We start from the raw sequence: 24,752 nt of genomic DNA, 5'->3' as shown, positions 1-24,752 counted from the left end.
CTAGATATTGTCAAATTCCCTTTCACATAAATCATATCATTTTCCATTCCCACTTGCAACATATGAAAGTGTTTTTTTCTCCATGGCCTCACCAAAAGGGTATATTGTTAAACTTTCAGATTTTTGCCAGTCTGATAGGTGATAAACAGTACTTCAGTGTATTTTTTTTTTTTTTTAGATTGGCACCTGAGCTAACAACCATTGCCAATCTTCTTTTTTTTTCTTTCTGCTTTTTCTCCCCAAATCCCCCCAGTACATAGTTCTATATTTAGTTGTGGGTCCTTCTAGTTGTGGCATGTGGGCCACTGCCTCAGCATGGCCTAATGAGCAGTGTCATGTCCATGCCCAGGATCCGAACCGGCCAAACCCTGGGCCGCCAAACCAGAGCACTTGAACTTAACCATTCGGCCATGGGGCCGGCCCCCACTTCAGAGAAATTTTAATTTACCAAAAATATTTCTTTTCTCCCAAAAAGAGTAAGGGCATAATTTCAAAATGAAGTACAGCCCTTTGAATTGAAAACAATTAGATTTATGCAAACTTCAGTAGCTTAGTCAGTTTGGGCTATTCTAACAAATTACCATAGACTGTGTGGCTTAAACAACAAACATTTATTTCTCACAGTTCTGGAGCTGGAAGTCCAAGATCAGTGTTCCAGCCTGGCTGAGTTCTTAGTAAGTGTGCTCTTCCTGGTTTACAGATGTCTTTTTGTTTTCTGTTTTTTGTGTTTTTGTTTTTTTAGGGTTTTTTTTTTTTGCTGTGTCCTCACATGGAAGAAAGAGAACTGGCTAGCTCTCTGACCTCTTCTTATAAGGGCACTGATCCCATTCATGAAGGCTCCACCCTTATGACCTAATTACCTTCCAAAGCCACCACCTCCAATACCTGCACATTGGGTTCACCATTTCATCACATGAATTTTGGAGAATCATAAACATTCAGTCCATTGCACTAACTAAATGTTCCTTATTTTTCTCATTTTCTCTAGGCTGGTGAAGACTTGCTCACAGACCCCATCATTCCCCAGAATAGGGTATAAAAACCATCTCTCTGGCCAATGTTTCTCAACCACACGTATAAAATAATAGTATTGGTAATTATTACAAGTAGCGCTCAGAAGTAGAAAAGTGAGGCTGATCATGACCGATGACAATTGGTCAGGAGTCTTATCACCCTGAGACTCTGCCTAGCCACCCCAAGGATGAGGCCTTTAATATCATCACGCAGTTGGAGTCCATACCTGTTGCAAAGCGGTTTTTAGAAAACTAACCCCATACATGATACACAGATTCTTGTTAAGCTTCCATCTCAGAAGGTTGCCTTTCCCTAACCGTTGAGCTAGAACTGTATCTTACTCTGGGGCCTATAGCCTTCTGTCCTCTAAATGCAACAATGTTGAAACTACTTAAGAGAACAAAAAACAAACTGTTTCCAAGCCCAGTGAAGCATTTTCAAAGTTCTAGTCACATCTACATTTTTTAAATTATAAACTGTGTGCTCTTTATATTATAAGCCATTTTTATTTGCCCATGAAAATAAGGCATATGCATCTCGCTGTTCTCTTGATTTTAGGTGTGATCATGCATTTTGCTTTGGTCAGTGAGATGTGAGCAGAAGTCACATGTATCACTTTCAGGCTGAAGCTCCTCTTTCCCTTTCCCATGGCAACCAACATTTTTGCAGTTAGTAGCTGCTCCATTAGCCTGGGTCCTGGAGTGGGGACAAATATGATGTAGCAGTCAATCCAGCCACCATGGACATGTAGCCTGAAAGACAAATACACTGTTTTAAGCTACTGAGATTTGGGGGTTGCTTGTTAGTGTAACATAACGTAGCCTATCCTGACTAATATATCAAAGAGTCTTTAATGTGGCTGTATATCATGGAGACCTGAGGTTTCAATGCAGTTGAAGACACTGGAGGAGCTGGCCCCATGGCCAAGTGGTTAAGTTTGCACGCTCTGCTGCGGTGGCCCATGGTTTCGCTGGTTTGGATCCTGAGCGTGGACATGGCACCGCTCATCAGGCCATGCTGAGGCAGTGTCCCACATGCCACAACTAGGACCCACAACTAAAAATATACAACTATGTACTGGAGGGATTTGGGGAGAAAAAGCAGAAAAAAAAAAGATTGGCAACAGTTGTTAGCTCAGGTGCCAATCTTTAAAAAAAAATAATAATAAAATAAAATAAAAAAGACACTGGAAAGTGTACCTCTGAAACAATACAGAGGTACCAAAGGATTACTCTGTAACTCTGAAAAATCAATATGTATCAATGTGGAATCAATATCAGTTTACAGACCAGCTAAGTAATTAATTACTCATGGAATCATTGATTTTGAGAGTTTATAAGGATCTTAGAGATGATCAAGTCCAGTGCTCTATCCAGCACTCAGCTCCCCTGTACTGTTTCCAGAAAGTAGTCTCCAGGGTCTTCTTGAAAACCCCATGGACAGACAGCTTATGTCACATGATGCAGCATGCTCCACTCCCAATAACTCTAATTGTTTAAAAGTTCCTCTTTATATATCAAGGTGACTTCTTTCTCCCTTTTATTGCAATGCATTGGTACTGTGAGTAAATTTAATCCCTCTTACTACAAAGCCCTAATGGACTACCTTCCTATGCTGGTGAAATATACCCAGTTTTTTGCACTGTTCCTCAATGTCGTTATTTCCAGACCATTCTCCTTCCCAATGACTCACCTCTGGGCCATTCTTCAGTCTAATAACCAACAGGACTCTGAATTTGGCATGTATTATTCTCTACACCCCTCCCTCTGCCCTCCTCCCCCCAAACTCCCCAGGCTGCTGACTGCTGCTGGAATGGAAATCCTACCACAGTAAAACAAACCCATAAAAGGCACTTTTGATGTGACAGCCCTCTAAGAGATCAAAACCACACACAGAAGAATAGCTAACAGTTAGATCTGGGACTATAATAACAAAAAAAGGACAAATCCCTGAACTTTGCCTTCAGGAAGAAGTATTAGAACAATGGGTTTATTGTATAACTGAAGCCCAGTGATTTTTGGGACCAAGGCAGTCTGAAACCAGAGAAGGGAAACTAGCTGCAGGGAATTCCAAGAAACATCACCATGTGTGTACTTCTTGGAAGGAAATTTCCAGTGATTTCTGGGAACATTTGGCAACTTCTGCGCTTACATGTGTTTGGTGTGTAAAGGCAAGTGCTTACCCCAAAGATATTCCTTCAGAAGTTGACACAGTGATTCTTTGTTTAAAAAAATGTGTCCTACTTTTTTCCTGATTTATAAAAATACTACATGCTGTCACAGAAAATTTGGGAAACACGGAAAAATATTCATAAGTAGAAGTCAAATCAGCTATGCTAGGTACTCATACAATAAAATCTTTGCATAGTCGTTAGATAATGGCATACCTATTAAGAGTCATGTTTGACATAATAAAATTATGGCCCAAAATTATTTGGCAGTTTCCTTAAGATTTGTTTAACAGGATTTAGAATTTTAAAGCTTTAACTCTCTCCTTTCTACTAGAATTATAGAATCTATTTTAATTTCTTGACTTTACAGACAAAGAAGTCAAGAATAATAAACCCCATGCCTGTTTCACGGCTGACCAAAATGTCAAAGGAAGTTTCCTGGTTTGGCTGTTTGCAGTGGCCCATAGGAAATATTTATAGTCATTTCAAACTCAACATGTTTAAAAACTGAACTCATCTTCCACTTAAATCTGAGGCTTTCCTAGTCAGGCTATTCTTTTTTAATGTTTTATTTTATTTATTTATTTATTTTTAAAGATTTTATTTTATTTTTTTTGCTTTTTTCTCTCCAAAGCCCCCTGGTACATAGTTGTATATTCTTTGTTGTGGGTCCTTCTAGTTGTGGCATGTGGGACGCTGCCTCAGCGTGGTTTGATGAGCAGTGCCATGTCCGCGCCCAGGATTCGAACCAACGAAACACTGGGCCGCCTGCAGAGGGGCTCGTGAACTTAACCACTCGGCCACGGGGCCAGCCCCTATTTATTTATTTTTTTTAAGATTGGCCCTGAGCTAACACTTATTGCCAATCTTTCTTCTCCTCCTTCTCCTCCTCCTCCTCCTCCTCCTCCTTCTCCTTCTCCTTCTTTCTCCTTCCCCTCCCCCTCCCCCTCCCCCTCCCCCTCCCCCTCCTCCTCCTCCTCCTTCTCCTTCCCAAAGCCCCCCAGTACATAGTTGTATATTCTGGTTGCAGGTCCTTCTAGTTGTGCTATGTGGGACGCTGCCTCAGCATGGCTTGATGAGCAGTGCTAGGTCTACGCCCAGGATCTGAATCGGCGAAACCCTGGGCCACCAAAGCAGAGCACATGAACTTAACCACTCAGCCATGGGGCCAGCCCCCAGGCTATTCTTTTTTTTTAAGAGATGAAGTAATGTTCTTTTTCTGTTTCACCAGATTTACAACATTGATGCCTTTCTCTCTTCTTCCTAACATAGTTGCAAAGATGGAAATTCTTCTAAACTCTCTCTAGGATTCCATCCCTTCCTCTTGAATTTTATACTTCTATCTCAGGCCCTATCAGCTGGAAAGCTGTTAGTAAAGGAGGACTCAAATTAACGTCCAACCACTGTCTCCATTATTCCCTGTAATATGTTCTTATGTTTTATCAGTCCATGTTCTGAAATGCGTAATAGCTCCTCAGTGTTTATTGACTCAAATCTAAACTCTTTGGCCTAAAGCCATTCATCTAAAAGCTATTCATTTATCTACTCTGGCCTGGCACTGTGCTAGGCAGGAAGGATACAATGATGCACCTAACAGACAGGATTCCCTGCCTCATGGTGCCACAATCTAGTGGGGGAGACAGACAATAAAGTGAACAACAAAATAAATGTATAACTTGAGCCATGTGCTCTGAAGGGAATTACCAGGATGCTGCATCCAATAATTAAAGGGAGGGTCCAGGGTTGCTTGGTGATGTGTAGATTTGGGGGGGGGGGGAGGGCAGGCAGAAAGAGGAAGTAAAGAAATCAATAAAGAGGCTCCTGTCATTGTCTGGGCAGCAGATGACAATGGTTTAGATTATTGTAGTGGCAGTGGAGAGAGAGGGAAGTGATCTTTTTAGAGATGTATTTAAGAAGTAGAAATGATAGGGCTTGCTAATAGATTTTATATGAAGGGGGAGGGAAAGGGCCAAATTAAAGATCACGTCCAACTTTCTGATTTACACAATTCGGTAAGTGGTGGTAACAGTTCTGAGATGAGGAATATGAGAGAAGAGTGGATTTGAGGATTGAAATGAAGAGTTCCATGTTGGACCTAACCAAGCATCTAAGAACCAGGGAAGAATCAGCCCTGGGATCACTACAATAGTAACAGCCAGCAGGGAGCAGCTCCTGTGACCCCTTCCCATAAACTCAGCTCTCCCAGAGAGAATCCAACCCTCTGGGCAGCCAGTGGCCCATCCTCATCCCAGCTAGGGACCAAACCTGGAGCAGATTTGACTTTAGCCCGCTGAGTTTATCTTCTACAGCCTCCAGGGCAGGAAGAGTCTGGCCAAAGCTCTTTCCCAGCAGCACCCACTCCTATCCCTCCCCTGGCTTGAGCAGGAGAGACAGAGATATTGACTTGAAAAGTCTCAAAACAAGTTTATTCAGGAATAGTGAAAAGAATTGAAATTCAGGTTGTGCATACTATTGCTACCAACTGAGCTCCTTCCCAGCCTCAGAGAGTCCGTCCTCTGTTTGGTGTGGCAACTTTGAAATGAGACTGAAGCTGAGGGTTCAATAGCACAAGCTTTATTCAATGGCCGAAGAATGGAGAAGCAGCAACAAAGTTCACAAGTCAACTTCTTGCTTTTGGGGTGTTTAAGCAGCTATTTTATAGGATTGAAGCAATGAAGGGGAAGAATATTCATAGCAATATGGAACTGGGTGGTTTCTTCTAAGAATTGGGGTGCTACCCTGTTTCTTCCTTTATTTTGGTCTGGGGTTTCCCATCATGGCTGTGGATGGGTGTGTTATTTAGTATGGTAATGTATTACAATGAACATATAATGAGCTGCATGGTCTATGGCAGGTCAAGTCTGACCACTATATTGCCTTCAACCAGTTTTAACTGGTTTTGACCTATGTCTCAGCCTTCTCCTTCCTTTCTGTGTGGTTTCCTATAAGCTAAAGACAATATGTTAGGCTTGTTCTGAGCAGGGTTGTAGTTAATGTCTTAAGGAGTTGGTGGGCCAGGTAACACTACGGGAAGCCATAGACAAATCCAACAACAAGGAAGGGGAGGTGCCTTTATAGAGAAAAAGGAGGAGTAGGGAGGCACTGTTCTAAAGGAAAGTCCATTGGGGGAAGGTAACAGTTCAGGGCAGCAATGGATTCTCACTGGCTGAGCTGTGGCATTTCTCATCGGCTGTTCCCTTCCCCTTGGGGAGAGAAATCTTCCTTCAGCTGTAAAGTGTTTTACTTCCTGTCCAAGATGCAAGCCCTCCTCTCTTCCTGTTTGGTGTAATTGAGGATGTGTGATAGGGTGTGAGAGCTCCCCCTACAGGCCTTCCCGACACCAATTTAGTTAAGGTTTGTTTTACTAATTTCCACAGAGAGAAGGGGATTTCTCCCAAAGACTCTCCCATCTAGCAGGGCCACCCTCCAGACTACCTGTGGAATAAAAAGAAGGGGAGCTCCTCCCTCCCATCTTTCCAAGGGTGGGATCCCTTCTGGGAGAAAGTGTTGCCCCACTACTGGGAGAAAGTTGTTCCCTGTCGATAAGGAGGGAGTAGATCTGCCTCTCTCTGATCTGAGGATTTGCTCTCCCTGCCCCTACATGGTCAACAGCCATCCTGAGGCTGAGTGCTGGCATCCTGTCCAGTCCAGCATTGTGGACCAGGGCCTGTCCCATGTCTGGATAGGGGGGTCTCTAGCTGGATGGCTCCCTGCCCCTCCCCAGACAACATGAACCAGATCTGCCTCCCTGGCCATAACATGTGTTGTGTGGCCCCCAGAACCTACCTTCTGCTGGCTACTTTCACTTCAGCCACCAGGGTGAGGCCCTCAACTTCCTGGAAAGAGATATTACTGCTGATGCTACTGCCCGTACCACTCAGGCTGCCCAGAAAGTCAAAGAGCATTCTCTGATGCTGAATGCTCCATCTGGCCAGAGACCACTGATGCTGTCTGCAGCTGGGTAGGCTCAGCTCTCCTGCTTTCAGGGACAGCACCCTTGGACCCAGAGCGGTCCTTCTTCTCAGGTTGCAGTGGGGGGGGGGGTGAGGGAGGGCGACATTGGACAAAGATGGAAACATCTGCCACCTGACACACTCCTGCTTGATGCTCCCCAACCTCCTAGCCACTGACCCCATCCAGAGGCAGCTGTGGGCTGATCTTTCATGATGACAACCAAACCACCTGTGGGGGACCTGAGAGGATGCCCTTGCCTGCTGCTGTGACCAGGAGGAGGCCATGAAGTCCCAGCCTTTCTTGGGCCCCATGTAATGACTTATGAGCCTGACTGTTCAAGGCATAAACAGAAATAGAAAGGGGAACTCTATCTTCTCTCATTACTTTTAAGCACCTCCATCTAGTTTATGCTGGATCATTCAAAGCTTAATAGTTATTTCTACTATGTATTGTCCTCAGTTTGTATATTGCCTTTAAACTGTGCCTCCTCAATAAGACTGAGACTGTGCTGAGAGCAGGGGTTTTGGCTTCTCCTTTTTTGTGTCTACCAGTGTCTGCTCCCTTTGCCTAGAGCGAGGGAGCCCCTCCCCCTGCTTCCCCCCGAAGACCTCTGGCTGAAGGCTCCACCTTGGGAGGAAAACAGCTCAGCCTCCAGCTCTGGCCTTGCCTGATAGTCTTCCCAGTGCTCCATGCTAGCCTTATCAGTTATTTGCACATGGATGCCCCTGGGGGTGACTGGAAGGGGGAGGAAGTATTGTCTCTGGGCCCCTGGCCTGTAGACTCTGAGGCTCACTTCCAACACTTCAGGAGAATAAAGTACTCAGCCCAGGAGGAAGACTCAGGCCTTCAGACTTTGGTTTGTGAGGGAAACGATTTTAAAAGGTCAGTCACATAGGCATCTGACAGTGGATAAAGAAAACAGTGGATGACTAACAGAAATTACAGGATGGCTCCACCCTCTCACCGAAATGGCATATTCTTTGGAATGCTTTGGGTAATTTCACAACACTTAGTGCTCCCCCGGAGCAGCTTTCCATCACCGAGGATGGAAATGGGGTAATTAGAACATCCTTCCCATGTCCTTTACTACTTGCTCAGCTCTCCTCTGTGACCAGCCTCCTTACACTTGTTTTCTTGTCAAAGTCTTCATGCCTTAAGAAATCAATTTGTTCATGCAAGTGGGACAACGGTAGATAAACTGAGTAGGAAAAAATAAACTCAATTATGCAGCATTTGAGTCTTGAATTCCAGTAAAACAAAACTTCCTGTCTTCCTCCTCCCCTTCTCATAAAAGCATTTATGTTGACACGGCGCCGTCTGCTGGCATCTGGAAGCGCAGCAGCCAAATATGCACCTCACTGTATTTCAGTGTTGTCCTTGACCAGTGCTGCTCCTTTGGCTCATTCATTCAGAACACATTCATTGTGTGCTTCCTTTGTGCCAGATACTATGCTAGACGCTAGAGGTACGAGAAAGCAGGACTACTGCCCAGTCTAGTTGGTGGTTCTTAAACTTGGCACGAGTCAAGAATCACTGGGGGAAATTTTTTAAATGCAGATTCCTAGGCTCTACCCTGCAAAGATTCTGAGTTGGTGGGTCTAGGATAAGTCCCAGGAGTCTGTATTTTAAATAAACTTCGCAAATGATTCTGGAACAGGCAATCCACGAAACGTATTTTGAGAAAATTAATGATGGAGAAGCAAACAGTGGCATCCATTGTTGCAATGTAGTATGATAAATGCCGCAAAGTACGGACAGGGTCTGCCAGAGACACAGAGAAGAGGCATCTAATCAGAATAGGGAGCAGATTGGAGAAGGCTTCCTCGAAGGTGGGACTCTAAACAAATAGGAGTTGATGAGATGAAGAAGGAGGCAGGGGATCCCGACAGAGGGTGCAGCATATGCAAAGGCAAGAGGGCATGAGACTGCACAGGACCTGCAGGTCGTGTGGGAAGCTAGAGTGAAGTGTGTCAGAGTGTCAGCAAATGAAGGACCTGGAATACTAAGCTAACTTTATCCTAAAAGCTCCAAGGAATGTGGAAACTTTTTGAGCAGGAAAATGACTTGACCAGATCTGCAATTTTAGGAAAATCCCTCCAGCAGCAATGCTAAGGGTGCAGGACTAAAAGGCAGGGGATCCTTTGGGAAAGAAGAGGCAGGGCTCTAAGAGGAGGCAATGGCAGAGAATGAAGAGAAGGGAGCAGAGGTGGGAGGACTCAAGGAAAAACAGACAGCAGAACCCAATGACTGATACACTGGGCAGGGGGCAAGTGAGAAGGAGCTTCCAGGATGATGCTAAGGATTCTGGCTTGGGTGACCAGATGTCATTGTTTTCCAAGACAAGGTACACAGAGGGAGGGACAGGGCTGGGGATGGTGGAGAAAGAACAGAACAGACACAAAAGGGAAAGAGGAGGGCCTGCCGGTGGCGGTGGCGTAGTGGTTGGGTTCGTGCACTCCCCTTTGGCGGCCTGGGATTTGCCAGTTCGGATCCCAGGTGGAGACCTAGCACTGCTTGTCAAGCCACACAGTGGTGGCATCCCACATAAAAAAAATAGTGGAAGATTGGCACAGACGTTAGCTCAGGGACAATCTTCCTCAAGCAAAAAGAGGAAGATTGGCAACAGATGTTAGCTCAGGACTAATCTTCCTCACAAAAAAAAAAGGAAAGAGGAAATGGATAGTGTTCCTTTCTAACGTAATTGTCACTGCCGTCCTCTGCCATTTCCTGGGTGATCTTAATTCTTCCTTAACCCTGCTCTGCCTTGGTTGTTTCATCTATAAAATATGGATCATAATAGTATCTATCTCATAGGGTTGTTGTGAGGATTAAACGAGTTAATACATGCAAAGTCCTTGAAAAAAAGTGCCTAGCACATAGTAAAACTCAATAAATGTTAGCTATTGCTTTATTTTTTTATATTATTCATAATAATGTTTATTGCCAGATTGCTAACTGATTCCGGTTCATTGGACCTTTGCTCCCAATGCTTCATTTCTTCCATGCTTTAGAATTTTATATTTATGTCCTTTACTAAATGGCTTTGCAGCACCTCCTTGTGGGACAGAGTACATTTCCCTGTTTAGCATCCATGACTTTCCTCTGGCCAATGCATTGTTAGTGAACGTGACACAAGCAGAGTCTTAAAAGTACTTCTGAGGTTTGGCTTGCTCTTTTGTGCTTGTGCTATTTACCAACCATGCCAAGCACCGGGCCTGGAATGATGAAGACTAGGGAGCAGGCCTGGACTGGACCTACAGCCTCAATCCGGAGGGGCCCGGGCAATGCACAGACTTGTGAACAAGAAAATAAATGTTTTTTGTTGTGTGTCACTGAGCTATGAGTTTGTTGTTACAGAGCATTATCGTAACACTGATACACTGATATGGGAAAATGTTCTCTAGCCAAATTTTCACACTGATTCGGAGACTTTTGTGTCGCAACACCAGGCTCCTTGCAAGCAGAGGCTGGCTAGGCACCCTAGATCTCTGACGATACACTAGGTCTTCTCAGCGTTTATTGAAAGCAATCATTTTAGAGGTTTCCCAACTTGCTGCCACTCAGGGGTTAGTTTGGGTCTCTCCATGTCCCTGAGAAGAAACGGACCAAGCTAGAAAAGTGGCAGGTTCCCAACCCACTTCTGCTTATACCCTTCCTTCCCCTTGACCAAACTCAACTCATGGCCCTGACCACAGAATGACCCAACAAAGCTAAATTTAATTATATGTTTGAAACCTAGGAGTGGGCTCAACTTGACCTCCAAACCTCCTAAGAGCAGCGTGTTCCCAAGGCCATTCTCTGTGTGGAATGGCTGCTGGAGTGGGTCTTCTTCCCCTTTGTCAGGGAGTTCTTTGGTCTTTGTCTGTTTCTCAGTTGTACCTGACAATCTTGCTTTATTCTAGACAGCAGAGTGAAAAGAGCACTGGGTCAGGAGTCAAAAGACTAACTCTGCTACCCAATTATATGACACTGAGTAAGTCACTTAAACTGGCTGCCTCTCAGTCTTCTGTCTGTAAAATGGGGATAATAGGACCAGCCCCAAATCATTACCTAGTTGTTGTAAGGATCCAATGAGAAAGTGCTCTCAAAACTGTAAAATGAAATATAAGTGATAAGTCCTATCACTAGAAGCCTCATTACTGGGTGTGGCAGGGAGGGGTGGTGTTGGAGCAGGAAAAGGAATGCAGGAATGGCGCCTCCTTCTGTGGTCTCAGGAACTACACACACTGGTGAGGGATACCCTTCATCCCGTGGGTAGTGGGAGCCTCTGGCAACACCAGGTTTTGTCCTATTTCAGGTTCTCTCTATCAGTTGCTTTATGACTTTCCTCCTGATTTCATTTGCTCCACTCTCCCTTCCCTCCGTTTGATTTCTGCCTGGGGATGAGATCTTCACAGCACCTTAGAATTCTCCACCTGACCTCTAATAATTTCTTATCCCGATGCAGGGCTCCATTCATCACTGCAGGCCTTTCCTGGAGGAAACTCGTGAAATGTTTAGGACAGATTAGATTCTAACAGTTAATCTTTTTCCTTTTTGCTCTTCAATTAGTGCTTGCTGAGAACTATTCTTTACCTGCTTATCCACATATTACGAGTTGTTCTCTGGAGAGTGAACTAGAAGCCCAAGGCAAAACTGCAAAGAGGGCAGGATTTGTCTCGAGGGTCCCTCCACCCACCTTTCTGTACAGGGGTTTTCTTTAGAAGCACCAACAGCCAGGAACCAGGCTGTGCTTGAAGCCCTTCCCATTACCTCCACATCCTCACTGTGCCCCAAAGCATCACAGTTTGGCTCTCTGCTAGGACTAATTTGAGCAACTTTTAAAAAATTATGCGCTAGGTGATAGTATCTTAATGTGCTATTTGTCTTTGAATAGCAATTTTTAACATCTTGAGCCAAAGATGAGAGTAGGGGATTAAAAAAAAAGAATTTCAATTTCAAATTACTAGATTTGCCTAAAGAGAATATTTGTAGACAGAGCCTTACATTTACACAGTGATACAGCATGCCCACATCACTAAGAGCCTCGCCACCCGGTCTGGGACAGGCATGATGCCCACTCTCCTGTGGAGGAGAGTGAGACTCGGAAAGGTTAAGTACTTGCCCAGTTCTCCAGAGCCAATTAGTGATGGGACCAGGACTAGGACTCAGCTCTTCCAATTTGCACTTCATTCTTTATCAATCATGCTGCTGTAGGGAATATTTGATGAGGCAGAGGTTGCAAGTATCGACTGAAAAGAGATATTGATATTTAAAAGAATTGTCCTCAGCTTAAAATTTTCCTTTGCTTTATAACTGTTATTATTATTTGGCTTATTATGTTGGCTTATATTATTTTATCACAGCACTCAGTACTATCCTCTTGCCCTCCCACTCACTAGAGGGAAAACTCTGGGAGGGCGAGGGCTCTGTTGTGTTCACTGCTGTACTCCTACAACCGTGCCTGATCCTCAGTAAATACTAATTGGAACAAAACATGAATTGATCAGCATGAATAGTAAAAAGGTGATGTTATCAATCATACCTCAATGAAGCTGGGCGGGGGGAAGCTGAGAAAAATCCACCGTCCTTATTTAAAACAAAACAAACGCAAAAAAAAATCAACACATCCCACGCATTAGGCTGGCACATACATACAGAAAAAAGGCCATATGAGGACACTGTAAGAAAGTGGCCATCTGCAAGCCAGAAGAGAGCTCTCACTAGACACCAATCCTGATGACACCTTGATCTTGGGCTTCTAGTCTCCAGAGCTGTGAGAAGATAAAAATTTACGCCACTTAGGCTATGGCATTGTGTTATGGCAACAAGAGCAGACCAATACGGGACATATGTTTACATTTCTCTTGAGTAAATACCTAGGGGAGAGATTGCCTGGTTTTATGGTAGGTGTGCATTTAACTTTGCAAGAAACTGCCAAACAGTTTCCCAGAGCGGCCACACCACTTTGTATTCACATCAGCAATGTATGAGAGCTGCGGGTGCCCCACATCCTCATCAGTACTTGGTATTACTTGTATTTGTTTCTGTTTTTGTTTTTTAATTTTAGCCATTCTGGTGGTACATACTGGTATTTCACTGTAGTTCTATTTTACATTTTCCTAATGATCAATAATGTTAAGCATCTTTCAGGTGCCTATTTGTTAATCATATACCCTCTTTGATGAAGTATTTTTTCAAATTTTTTGCCTATTCTGTTATCAGGTTGTGTGTTTTATTGTTATCGAGTTCTAAAGGGTCTTTACATATCCTAGATACAAGCCTTTTATTAGATATACGTTTTGCAAAGATTTTCTCCCAGTCTGTGTCTTGCCTTTACATTTTCTAAACACCCTCTTTCAAAGGGCATAAGTTTTTTTATTTTTGATAAAGTCCAGTTTATAATGTTTTTCTTTTATGGTTCATAATTTTTTGTGTCCTAAGAAATCTTAATCTAAACAAAAGTCACAAAGATTTTCTCCTAGGTTTTTTTCAGAAGTTTTATAATTTTTAACTTTTACATTGAGGTCTATGATCCATTTTGAGATAATTATGGCATATGGTGTGAAGTAAGAATTGAGTTCATGTTTTTCCACGTGGATATCCTGTTATTCCAGGAACATTATTAAAAAGATTATCATTTTCTCCTTTATAAAAAATGAATTCACCCTATGTATGAGTCTGTTTCTGGACTCTATTCTGTTCCATTGATCCATATACCTATCTTTACATCAGCACCACATTGTTTTAATTACAGTAGCCTTATAGTAAGCCTTGGAATCAGGTAAAATTTTCCATTTTTGCTCTTCTTTCTCAAGATTGTTTTTTTCAAGATTGGTTAGGTTCTTTGTATTCGTCTATAAATTTTAGAAACAGCTTGTCAATTTCTGTCAAAAAATAAAAACCCTGCTGATATTGTGATTGACATTATGTCAAATCTATAGATGATTTGGGAGAGAACCGACATTGTAACAATAATGAGAGTTTTGAGGCTATAAACATGGTATGTCTCTCCATTTATTTAGGTCTTCTATAGTTTTTCTCAGAAATGTTTTGTAGTTTTCAGTATTCACTTCTTGCATTCAATTTGTTAGATTTACCCCTAAATATTTTCTTATTCTAATGTTAATACAAATGGCATTTTAAAAACTTTTTATTTGCAATTGTCTGTTGTTAGTGTATAGAAATACCATTGTTTCTTTGTATTTGACCTTGAATCCTGCAACTAGAACTCATCAGTTCTAGCAGCTTTTTTGTAGATTCCTTAGGATTTTCTACACACATTTGTGAATAAGACAGTTTTGTTTCTCCTTTCCAATCTTCCTTACCTTAATGTACTGACTAGGACCTTCAGAACAATGTTAAACAGACATGATGAGGGGCCGGCCCTGTGGCACAGTGGTTAAGTTCGCACATTCCTTTTCTTGGTGGCCCGGGGTTTGCCGGTTTGGATACCGGTTATGGACTGGCACCGCTTGGCATGCCATGCTGTGGTAGGCGTCCCACGTATAAAGTAGAGGAAGATGGGCACAGATGTTAGCTCAGGGCCAGTCTTCCTCAGCAAAAGGAGGGGAATTGGCAGTAGTTAGCTCAGGGCTAATCTTCCTCAAAAAAAAAAAAAAAAACAACAGACATGATGAGAACAGACATCTTTGTCTTGTTCCCCATGTTTGGGAGAGTACATTTACCATTAAGTATGATATTAGCTTAGGTTTCATGTTTTTTCTGTTGTGTTTCTTTTGGAATGCTATGAGTGCTTTGACATCTTGTTGGATCCTGCTGTGGCTTAGAACATAGTCATTGTAAATATTCCACATGTGAGTGAAAACATATACGTATATACATATTTTCTTAATGCCCTGCATTTTCTCATTTCAGCACTTTCCCACATGTCTATATGTACAGGTATTGTGTTAATGTCTTAGAGTTGAGTCATCCAGATAGACAGATTTTCTTTTTTAATTTTTAAAACATTTGTTTATTTTGCTTACGTCTTGGAAAGCATTTAGTGTCATCATAAAAAGCCTTCCTCCTTCTGTTTCCCTCCTCCCCGCTTCTGAATGCCACTACATGACATTTCATTATATCGATGGACCACACTTGCGTTAACCAGTGTATCCTACTATTTTTTGTTTTTTTGAGGAAGATTATCCCTAAGCTAACTGCTGCCAATCCTCCTCTTTTCGCTGAGGAAGACTGGCCCTCAGCTAATGTCCATGCCCATCTTCCTCTACTTTATATGTGGGACGCCTACCACAGCATGGCGTGTCAAGCGGTGCCATGTCCACACCCGGAATCCGAACCGGCGAACCCCCGGCTGCCAAAGCAGAATGTGCACACTTAACTGCTGTACCACCGGGCCAGCCCTGCATCCTACTTTTAATTTTTTTTTCAAGCAAATGGTAAGAAATCATTTTTTAATGACTGAATAATATTCCGTTATATATATGTGTGTGTGTGTATACATACACACATATATATACACCACAATTTCTTTATCCATTCATCCATTGATGAATACTTAGGTTGTTTTCACATTTTGGCTATTGTAAATAATGCTGCAATAAACATGGAGGTGCATATATTTTTTTGAGTTAGTGTTTTTGTTTTCTTTGGCCAAATTCCCAGAAGTGGAATTGCTGGATTACATGGTAGTTCTATTTTTAATTTTTTGAGGAAACTACGTACTGTTTTCCATAGTGGCTGCAACAATTTACCTTCCCACCAATCGTGCACAAGGGTTTCCTTTTCTCCACATCCTTGCCAACACTTGTTATTTCTTGTCTTTTTGATGATAGTCATTCTAAAGGATATGAGGTAACATCTCATTGTGGTTTTAATTTGCATTCCCTGATGATTAGGGGTGTTGAGCATCTTTTCATGTACCTGTTGGCCATTTGTATGTCTTCTTTGGAAAAATGTCTATTCAGTTCTTCTGTCCATATCTTAATTGGATTTGTTTTGGGGTTTTTTTTTCTGTTTTTTTTGTTTTTTGCCATTGAGTTGTAAGAGTTCTGGGGCTGGCCTGGCAGCGCAGTGGTGAAGTTCGCACGTTTGGCTTCTCGGTGGCCCAGGGTTCGCCAGTTCGGATCCTGGGTGCGGACATGGCACCACTTGGCAAAAGCCATGCTGTGGTAGGCATCCCACGTATAAAGTTGAGGAAGATGGGCATGGATGTTAGCTCAGGGCCGGTCTTCCTTGGCAAAAAGAGGAGGTTTGGCAGCAGTTAGCACAGGGTTAATCTTCCTCTAAATAAATAAAAATAAAAAAGAAAGAGTTCTTTATATATTTTGGATATTAGCCCCATATCAGATATATGATTTGCAAATATTTTCTCCCATTCAGTGGGTTGCTTTTTCATTTTATTGATGGTTTCCTTTGCTGTGCAGAGGCTTTTTTATATAGACTCCTTATCAGATTGAGGTGGTTCTCTTCTACTTTTAATTTTCTAAGTTTTAAATCATTAATGCGTGTTGAATTTTATAAAATGATTTTTCTGCATCTATTGAGATGATCATATGTTTTTTCTTTTTAAGCTGTTAATATGATAATTACATTGATTGATTTTTTTTTTTTTCTTGAAGATTAGCCCTGAGCTAACGTCTGCCACCAATCCTCCTCATTTTGCTGAGGAAGACTGGCCCTGAGCTAACATTCATGCCCATCTTCCTCTACTTTATATGTGGGACGCCTGCCACAGCATGGCTTGACAAGAGGTGTGTAGGTCCGCACACAGGATCGGAACCAGCAAACCCCAGGCCGCTGAAGCAGAACGTGAGAACTTAACTGCTATGCCACTGAGCCAGCCCCGATTGATTTTTTAAATGGCTATATTGAGATATATTTCACACACCAAGAATTCACCCATTTAAAGTGTACAATTCAATGTTTTTTAGTATATTCACAGATGTGTGCAACCATCACCACAGTCCATTTTAGAACTTTTTCATACCTCTAAGGAAACCTTTAGCTATTACCAGCCTATCACTTCACTCCCATATTCCCCAGACCACTAATATACTTTCCATCTCTATAGATTTCCCTATTCTGGATTTGCTTTTGAATGGAATCATATAATATGTGATCATTTGGGATCAGCTTCTTTCACTTAGCATAGTGTTTTCAATGTTCATCCATGTTATAGCATATATCAGTACGTTATTCCTTTTTATGGCCAAATAAAATTCTATTGCGTGGACATACTACATTTCACTTATCCATTCATCTGTTGAAGGACATTTGAGTTGTTTCCACCCTTTGACCATTATGAACAATACTGCTATAAACATTCACGTACAAGTTTTTGTGTGGCCATGTTTTCAGTTCTCGTGGGTATATACCTAGAGTGGAATTGGCTTCTATGTTAACTCTATGTTTAATTGTCTGAGAAATTGCCAGACTATTTTCCAAAATGACTGCATAATTTTACATTTCCACCAGCAGTGCATGAGAATTCTAGATTTCAGGGACCAGGCCGGTGGCACAGTGGTTAAGTTCGCACACTCTGCTTTGGTGGCCCAGGGTTTGCCAGTTTGGATCCCAGGTGTGGACCTATGCACAGCTTGTCAAGCCATGCTGTGACAGGAGTCCCTCATATAAAGTAGAGGAAGATGGGCAAGGATGTTAGCTCAGGGCCAGTCTTCCTCAGCTGAAAAAAGAAGAGAATTTGTGGCAGATGTTAGGTCAGGGTTAATCTTCCTCAAAAAAAAAAAAAAAAGAATTCTGGATTTCTCCACATCTTTTCCAACACTTGCTGTTATCTGACTTTTTTGTTTTTTTTATCTGACTTTTTTTTTATTGAAATCACTTTGGTTGATGACAATATGTAAATTTCAGATGTACATCATTATATTTCCACTTCTGCATAGACTGCATCATGTTCACCACCAAAAGTCTAGTTGCCATCTATTACTTTTTTACTTTAATCTCCTTCTTGCTTTCCAATTTTTCTTTTTCCCTCCCTCCTTCCCTCACTTCCCTACTTCCTCCTCTCCTTTGGACAAATCTTCAGAATACATAATATTATTGAGACTCTAAAATTGTTCCACCAAGCAACCTTTTCCACTGCGCTTTCTTAGATCCTAAACTCCTCTTCACTTAAAATCACCGTTGACCTCTAAATCCATATTTCTACTATACCTATCTTGGAATTTCTAATCCTAGCAGCCAAGCACCCACCTAAATGCATTGTATTCTGTCAATATTTCTAAAGATCTCAGGGTTTGAGAAGAACCTTAAAAGTTCCCTAGTCTAGAGGCCAGCCCGGTGGCACAGCAGTTAAGTGCACACGTTCCGCTTAGGCGGCCTGGGATTCGCTGGTTCAGATCCCGGGTGCAGATGTGGCACTGCATGACAAGCCATGCTGTGGTAAGCATCCCACATATAGAATAGAGGAAGATGGGCACAGATGTTAGCTCAGGGCCAGCCTTCCAGCAAAAAGAGGAGGATTGGCGGCAGATGTTAGCTCAGGGCTAATCTTCCTCAAAAAAAAAAAAACATTTCCTAGTCTAATTCATTTTGTTTAATGAAGGAAGGAGGTGGAGGGAAGATTGAATGAAAAGAAGGTGGAAAGGAAGAAGAGAAGAGGAGAGAAGCAGAGCAAGGGGAAGAGAAGGAGCATCTGATAGATGCCTGGTATTTTACATACGCAATCTTATTTAAATCTCACAAACACCCCAAAAGATTAATATTACTCTTCTCCACTTTATAAATGAGGCAATTGAAGCTAAGAGAGGTTATTTATTTTGCTCAAGGTTCCTCAGCTTGTGAGAGTCAAACTCAGCTATGTGCAACTCCAAATCTTGTGACAGGAAACTCTTGAACATCAAGGAGGAGTGTCACCCTCATGAGTATATGATTACCTTATCCCTGGGTCCTGGGACAGAAATGCCCTGCGTGGACCACAGCTTCAAAATTGAAGGACCACTACTGGGAGAATAACAATGTTTAATTTCTGAAGGGAAGTCAGTGCTGTGAAGGGAGTAGTTTTGTCTTAAAAGACAATCAATGCCGCAGGTTAGGAGACAACAGGCAAGGAAGTATGTCCCATGGCCAAGGTTATAGTATTTGTCACCTGGCAGGAATGCAAAGTTAGATATGTGAAATGGTATGGAAAATTCCAAGAGAAAACTTCAGAACATGGGTTACCTCAGTACCAAGCGAAGCTACTCAGATTTCTGTGAGCTATTCAAAGAGCGGTAGCAATTGATAAAAATAGAACCAGGTCATTACACAACCAGGTTTGTTTGTTTCATTTTGCCTTTGACTTTTAGGACTCGCTTTTGAAAACTTTTTTAAAAATTAAATCTTGTTGCATAATTAGCAAAGTCAAATCTATAAACCAAAGTATAGTCACAGAAGTCTGACCTCCATCCCTGTCCCTCTGCGCCATTCCCTCTTCGCCCTAGAGGTAATCAGGTTTTTCTGTTTGTTTCTTTAACTTTGTTTTTATTTTATCTTTTATATATGAAATATAAAGACATATTCATTGATGCAGGCTCAGTGAGCCGAGGAGTCAAAAGAAAGACTTCTTGGACTCTCAAGGTCTGGTAGTAGTGCTCTTTTATTCAGAGAATAGCATGGAGTAGCATGGGGACAGGACCCATGGGCAGTGAAGAGCTGCAATGTGTTGAGGGTAGGGATAAATTTATAAGGCATGGGTATGTAACTTATTTTTTACTAGACAAAGGAAATATCATGTAAAAAAGTCATTAAAATGGTATCAGTGCAGCCGGGGTCTGGTTGTCGTGCAGCCGTAGAACTTTAGCTATGAATCAGGTCAGAGGATGATATAGATCAGCATGGAGGCCAGAACACCTTGGGCTTCTCTCCCTGGGGCAGCCTTGATCCACATTATTCATATCCTCTTCCTCCTTTAGTTAAATGGTAGTATATCACCTTCAGTTTTGCCATCTTGATCTTTTCACTAGAGATCATGTCATAGCACCATATAGAGATATTTCTCATTTGTTTTTACAGCTGTGTAGCATTCCAGTACGTGACTGGATCCTAGTTTATTCAACCATTCTGTGGTAGATGGACATTGGGGTTGTCTTCAGTCTTTTGCTATTACAAATTGTGTTCATTGAATACCTTATATATACGTCTTTTTGTATTTTTGCAAGTGTATCTTTAAGCTAGATTCCTAGAAGTGGGATTTCTCAATCAACAGGTAAATGTATATGAAATTTTGCTAGATGTTGCTGACAAATAGAAATAGCAAGCAATAGGATATATTGGAGTATATGAGGAAGCCACTTAGTGTAAACCTAATTCGGTCTGACTTTGTTTTTTCCAAAAGGGCTTGACCGTGGCCGTTGAGTGTGCATTGTATATCTGCTTTAAACATTTGCTGTAGCAAGAACAAACGCCCTTAAGATAAAGGTGCAACTTCCCCTCACACTGGCATTTCCTTAAGGATAAGCATCTTTCCTTAAGCTAGGAACTGATTGCTGTGCTCACCTTTGACCACCCAGCTCACCTGTGACCACCCAGCTGGAGACAACAGAACTGCCACCCTGCTGTGTCCACCGAGACAGCAGATCTACCTGCTGTGTCCATCAATCGCTGTGCCTACAGAGCAGTCTCACGACTATTGCAAAAGGGACATTTCAATCATATGTGAAACATCTTCTTTGGGAGTATATAACCACTCTGTACACCTCACTTCTTTGGTGCCCTTTCTTCCTTTGGGAAGAAAGGCCCCGGGCCATGGTCCTCACATTTTAGTTCAGAATAAATTCACCCAAATTTTCATTTTAGATTGGCTATGGATTATTTTAATCAACATTGCCAAATTTCCCTCCCCATGGATTGTACCATTTTTACATTCCCACCAGCAAACTATAAAAGTGCCTATTTCCTTTGTAAGACATATTCTCTACCCCCTGAGTCCTCCTGGTTGGGCTACAGACGAAATTGATATGAGATAGAATAAAAGGAGAAAATCAAACAAAGCTTTATAACGTGTGTATGTAGGGAGACCCAGGAAAACTGAGTAACTCACCAAAATGCAGAGGCACTTTTCTTAAATACCATCTTCAGCTAAAGACAAAGGAGGGTGTTGAGGGTAGTGGTTTGGGATTTCAAAGAGAAGAAAGGCAATTCACGTGGAAATGGAAAAGTAAATGTTTGGTAAACAGAACTTTGATAAGAGTGGGCTTAGCAAGGATCCTCCCAGTCTACCAGATACCCAGAGTTATCTTTGGTGATGGCCTGTCCTGGGGACAGGCCTTTATCTTAAATTTTTTTTTTTTTTTTTCTCCCCAAAGCCCCCCAGTACACAGTTGTATATTCTTCGTTGTGGGTCCTTGTAGTTGTGGCATGTGGGACGCTGCCTCAGCGCGGTTTGATGTGCAGTGCCATGTCCGCGCCCAGGATTCGAACTAACGAAACACTGGGCCGCCTGCAGCGGAGCGCGCGAACTCAACCACTCGGCCACGGGGCCAGCCCCTATCTTAAATTTTTTTAGGCAGTTAGGAGGGAAAGACAAAGTTTCTTTCAGAGTCTTTTGTTCTTAAAAATAAGCAAGCCAAGGCAAAGAGACATATTTTGGGGTTGCCCGTTCTGATTTCACACACCTGACTACCTTGTCAACACATTATGTTGTCAAACTTTTAGATTTTTGCCAATCTGATAGTTGAGAAATAGTATCTCACTGTAGGTTTAATTTTCATTTCTTTTATTTTAAGTATGATTGAACATCTTTTCATATACTTAAGTGTCCTTTATTTTCATTTCTTTTTCTTGTGAACTGTGTGTTATAGCTCTTGCCTATTTTCTACAGGGTAGTTTTCCTTTTTTTCTCCATCTTTTGAAGCCCTTTTTTAAAAAAATTTTTTGAGGAAGATTAGCCCTGAGCTAACATCTGCCACCAATCCTCCTCTTTTTGCTGAGGAAGACTGGCCTTGAGCTAACATCCGTGCCTATCTTCCTCTACTTTTTTAGAAGTGGGATGCCTGTCACAACATGGCTTGAGAAGTGGTGCATACGTCCACACCTGGGATCAGAAACAGTGAACCGCAGGCCTCCGAAGTAGAATTTGCAAACTTAACTGCTTTGCCTCCAGGCCAGCCCCTGAAGCCCTTTATATATTAGGGATATTTACAGTGGTATGCTGGAGTTGGCCAGTGCTGGCTTATGACTGCTGATTGTTAAATTGTCAGGAATTTTGTGAGCCAGTTGATGTCACATGGGTACAGTTGATGTCATCTTAACAACTTAAAATCTCCTATTGTGGGAGTATTTACACCATAGGAATTGGCAAGTGCTATGAATCAGGGCTCCTTCTTGCCCCCGCCTCCAGAACACACCACATTAATTATTATTAATTAATCTTTTATCTGTAAGTCAGAAATGTTTTTCCCAGTTTGTAATTTGTCTTTTAATTTTGCTTGTGATGTGTTTTGCTAGGCAAACATTTTGTTGATGCTCTTGTTGTTTTGTATAGTCCAAATTTCAGTCTTTTCCTTGAATGTTTCTAAATTTGGAGTTATTTAGAAAAGTTTCCTCAATTCCTTCCATATATAGGAATCTGCTGATATTTTCTTCTAGTGTTCATATAGTTTTCTTTAAAAAAATTTAAATCTTTGATCCATTTGTAATTCATCTTGTATGGAGAACGAGATATGATTTACCCTACGATATTTATGAAGAAGGTGTTTTTCCTCCATTGATTTGAGATGCCACCTTTATCACATATTAAATTTCCAGATGCAATTAGGTTTATTTCTGGATGTTCTATTCTGTTTTATTGATCTATGTATTCATGTGCCAATACCATCTTCTTATTATACAGGTTTTGCAATGTTTTAATAACTAGTAGGGCTAGGCTCTCCTCATTTTCTTTTTTTTCAGGGCTTTCCCAGATATTCTTGCTTATGTATCCTTTCAAATGAACGTTACCATAAAATTTTCTTAGCTCTAAGGCTCCCTCTTCTGTTGCTTTTGTAAAGTGTTAAAAAAACATGGCCCTGTGTTTTCTGAGTTCTGCCTCCTCTGTCCTGTTCCCCGACTTTTGTCTAGATCTTCTCTTTCTTTTTCTCCTAATATCCTTGTTCTGGACAATTTGAATTCTACTTCCAGAAGTTTCTTCTCAGAGAAAGCATTTTCTATATTTCATCTAGCATTTTTTGAAATCATTAATTCAGTTGCTGAATAGCTATAGGATTTTGGGCAAACTATCCTCAGATTTTTTCATCTATACATTGTAAATGAAAAATAATCTATTTTATCGCATTGTGGAGTTTTTTGTTTTTCGTATTTCTTTTACAATTAGAAATAATTTTCAGTCACTTCTCAGTCTTATCAGCAGAATTTGACTCATTTAATCACTCTCTCCTTGAACACATTCCATTGATTTCCAGGACACTACACTCACCCATTTTTCTTCCTAACTTGCCTCTCCTCTTAGCCCCCTTCACTGTTTCCTCCTCTTCCTCTAAATGTTGGAGAACCTCAGAACTCAGATTTCAGACTACTTCTCCTCTCATCTAAACTCACTCCCTAAGTGAGTTTATGCTATCTCATGAATTTAAATATACCAACAACTCCCAAATTTTATATCTTCAGCCTGGACCTCTACTACGTACTCAAAATTTGTACCTCTAACTCTTTCCTTATAAACTTCCTCTGGATTTCCCAAAGGTATCTCCAACTTCACTTACCCCAAAACAACTCTAATATTCTCCCCAAACCTGTTTCTCCCACAGTCTTCCCAATTTCAGTTAATGACAATTCTATTCTTCTGGCTGCTCACGGAAAAATCCTTTCTCCACTCTCTAATCCACCTACCTGTGGGCTCACTCCTGTGGCTGTGACCGGCAGCTCAGCTGGAATGGCTGGAAGGGCTCACACAGCTGGGCCTCCCTCCACGTGGTATTCTGTCTCAGGCATCTTCAGCTCCTGGCCTCTTCAAGATTCCTTACAGGGCAAGCCTCAACACACAAGCACTTAAATCTCTTCTTGACTCACACTTCCGGATGTATTAATTTGAACTGAGGGTCTTTACCATTGGGGTAGGTAAGTTAAACAGTGAAGAACTGACCCATAAAAATACCTGGTATGGCGACATGACTTTGTGAGGCACACTCCCCAGATTTCCCACGGTTTGGCAGTTACTTACTCGTTTGTAATCAACAAGCTTTAAGAAAGCTGCAGTTAGTTGGAGCTGTGTGCGTCCTGTTGATGTAACCACAACACTCAGCTTTTCCTCCCCAACGACAGGATAATTCCTCAGCTATTTTTCTGTTTGCTTGTTTGAACATTTTTTTCTAAGTCAAATTTCCCTAGGATTTTCTTTCAGGTCTCTTTTGTGGCTAAAACTTCAAATGTTCCCAGCTTTGGAGATTAGAAGTACCTTCTCCACACCTTTGGGTTTTCCAGTGTTTCGTAATTTGTGCTTGTCCAGATCTTTTCATTGTTTTGTGACTTCTGTTTCTTAGGTTTTCTGATCCGTTCATTTATGTTCTTTTTCTTTATTGAATCCCCTCCTTGCTTTCCTTGTGTTATTCTGACATCCTTTTTCTAACTACATGAATGGAATGTTTATTTGTTTTCATTCTTCCTTTCTTAGTAATGAATATGTATGAGCTATTAAATTTCTTTGTAAGTACAGCACTGTCTACCTATTAAATCC

The 24,752-nt window shown here is 41.6% G+C and overlaps 1 long non-coding RNA gene across 1 annotated transcript; it reads right to left on the bottom strand.

The window, feature by feature from the left end:
- Window positions 1-756: 756 nt before the first annotated feature.
- LOC139041693 (uncharacterized) lies at window positions 757-24,318 on the bottom strand. The gene is made up of 3 exons (XR_011497369.1): window positions 23,909-24,318; window positions 12,776-12,891; window positions 757-1,766 (listed from the first exon to the last, which is right to left on the bottom strand). It is a non-coding gene; the product is annotated as an uncharacterized lncRNA (long non-coding RNA).
- Between the last annotated feature and the right edge of the window lie 434 nt (window positions 24,319-24,752).

The sequence above is a fragment of the Equus asinus genome, chromosome 23, assembly GCF_041296235.1.
Source record: "Equus asinus isolate D_3611 breed Donkey chromosome 23, EquAss-T2T_v2, whole genome shotgun sequence".
Taxonomy (NCBI): domain Eukaryota; kingdom Metazoa; phylum Chordata; class Mammalia; order Perissodactyla; family Equidae; genus Equus; species Equus asinus.
The sequence above is the reverse complement of the archived record's forward strand: the minus strand, read 5'-3'. Positions and strand labels throughout refer to the sequence as shown.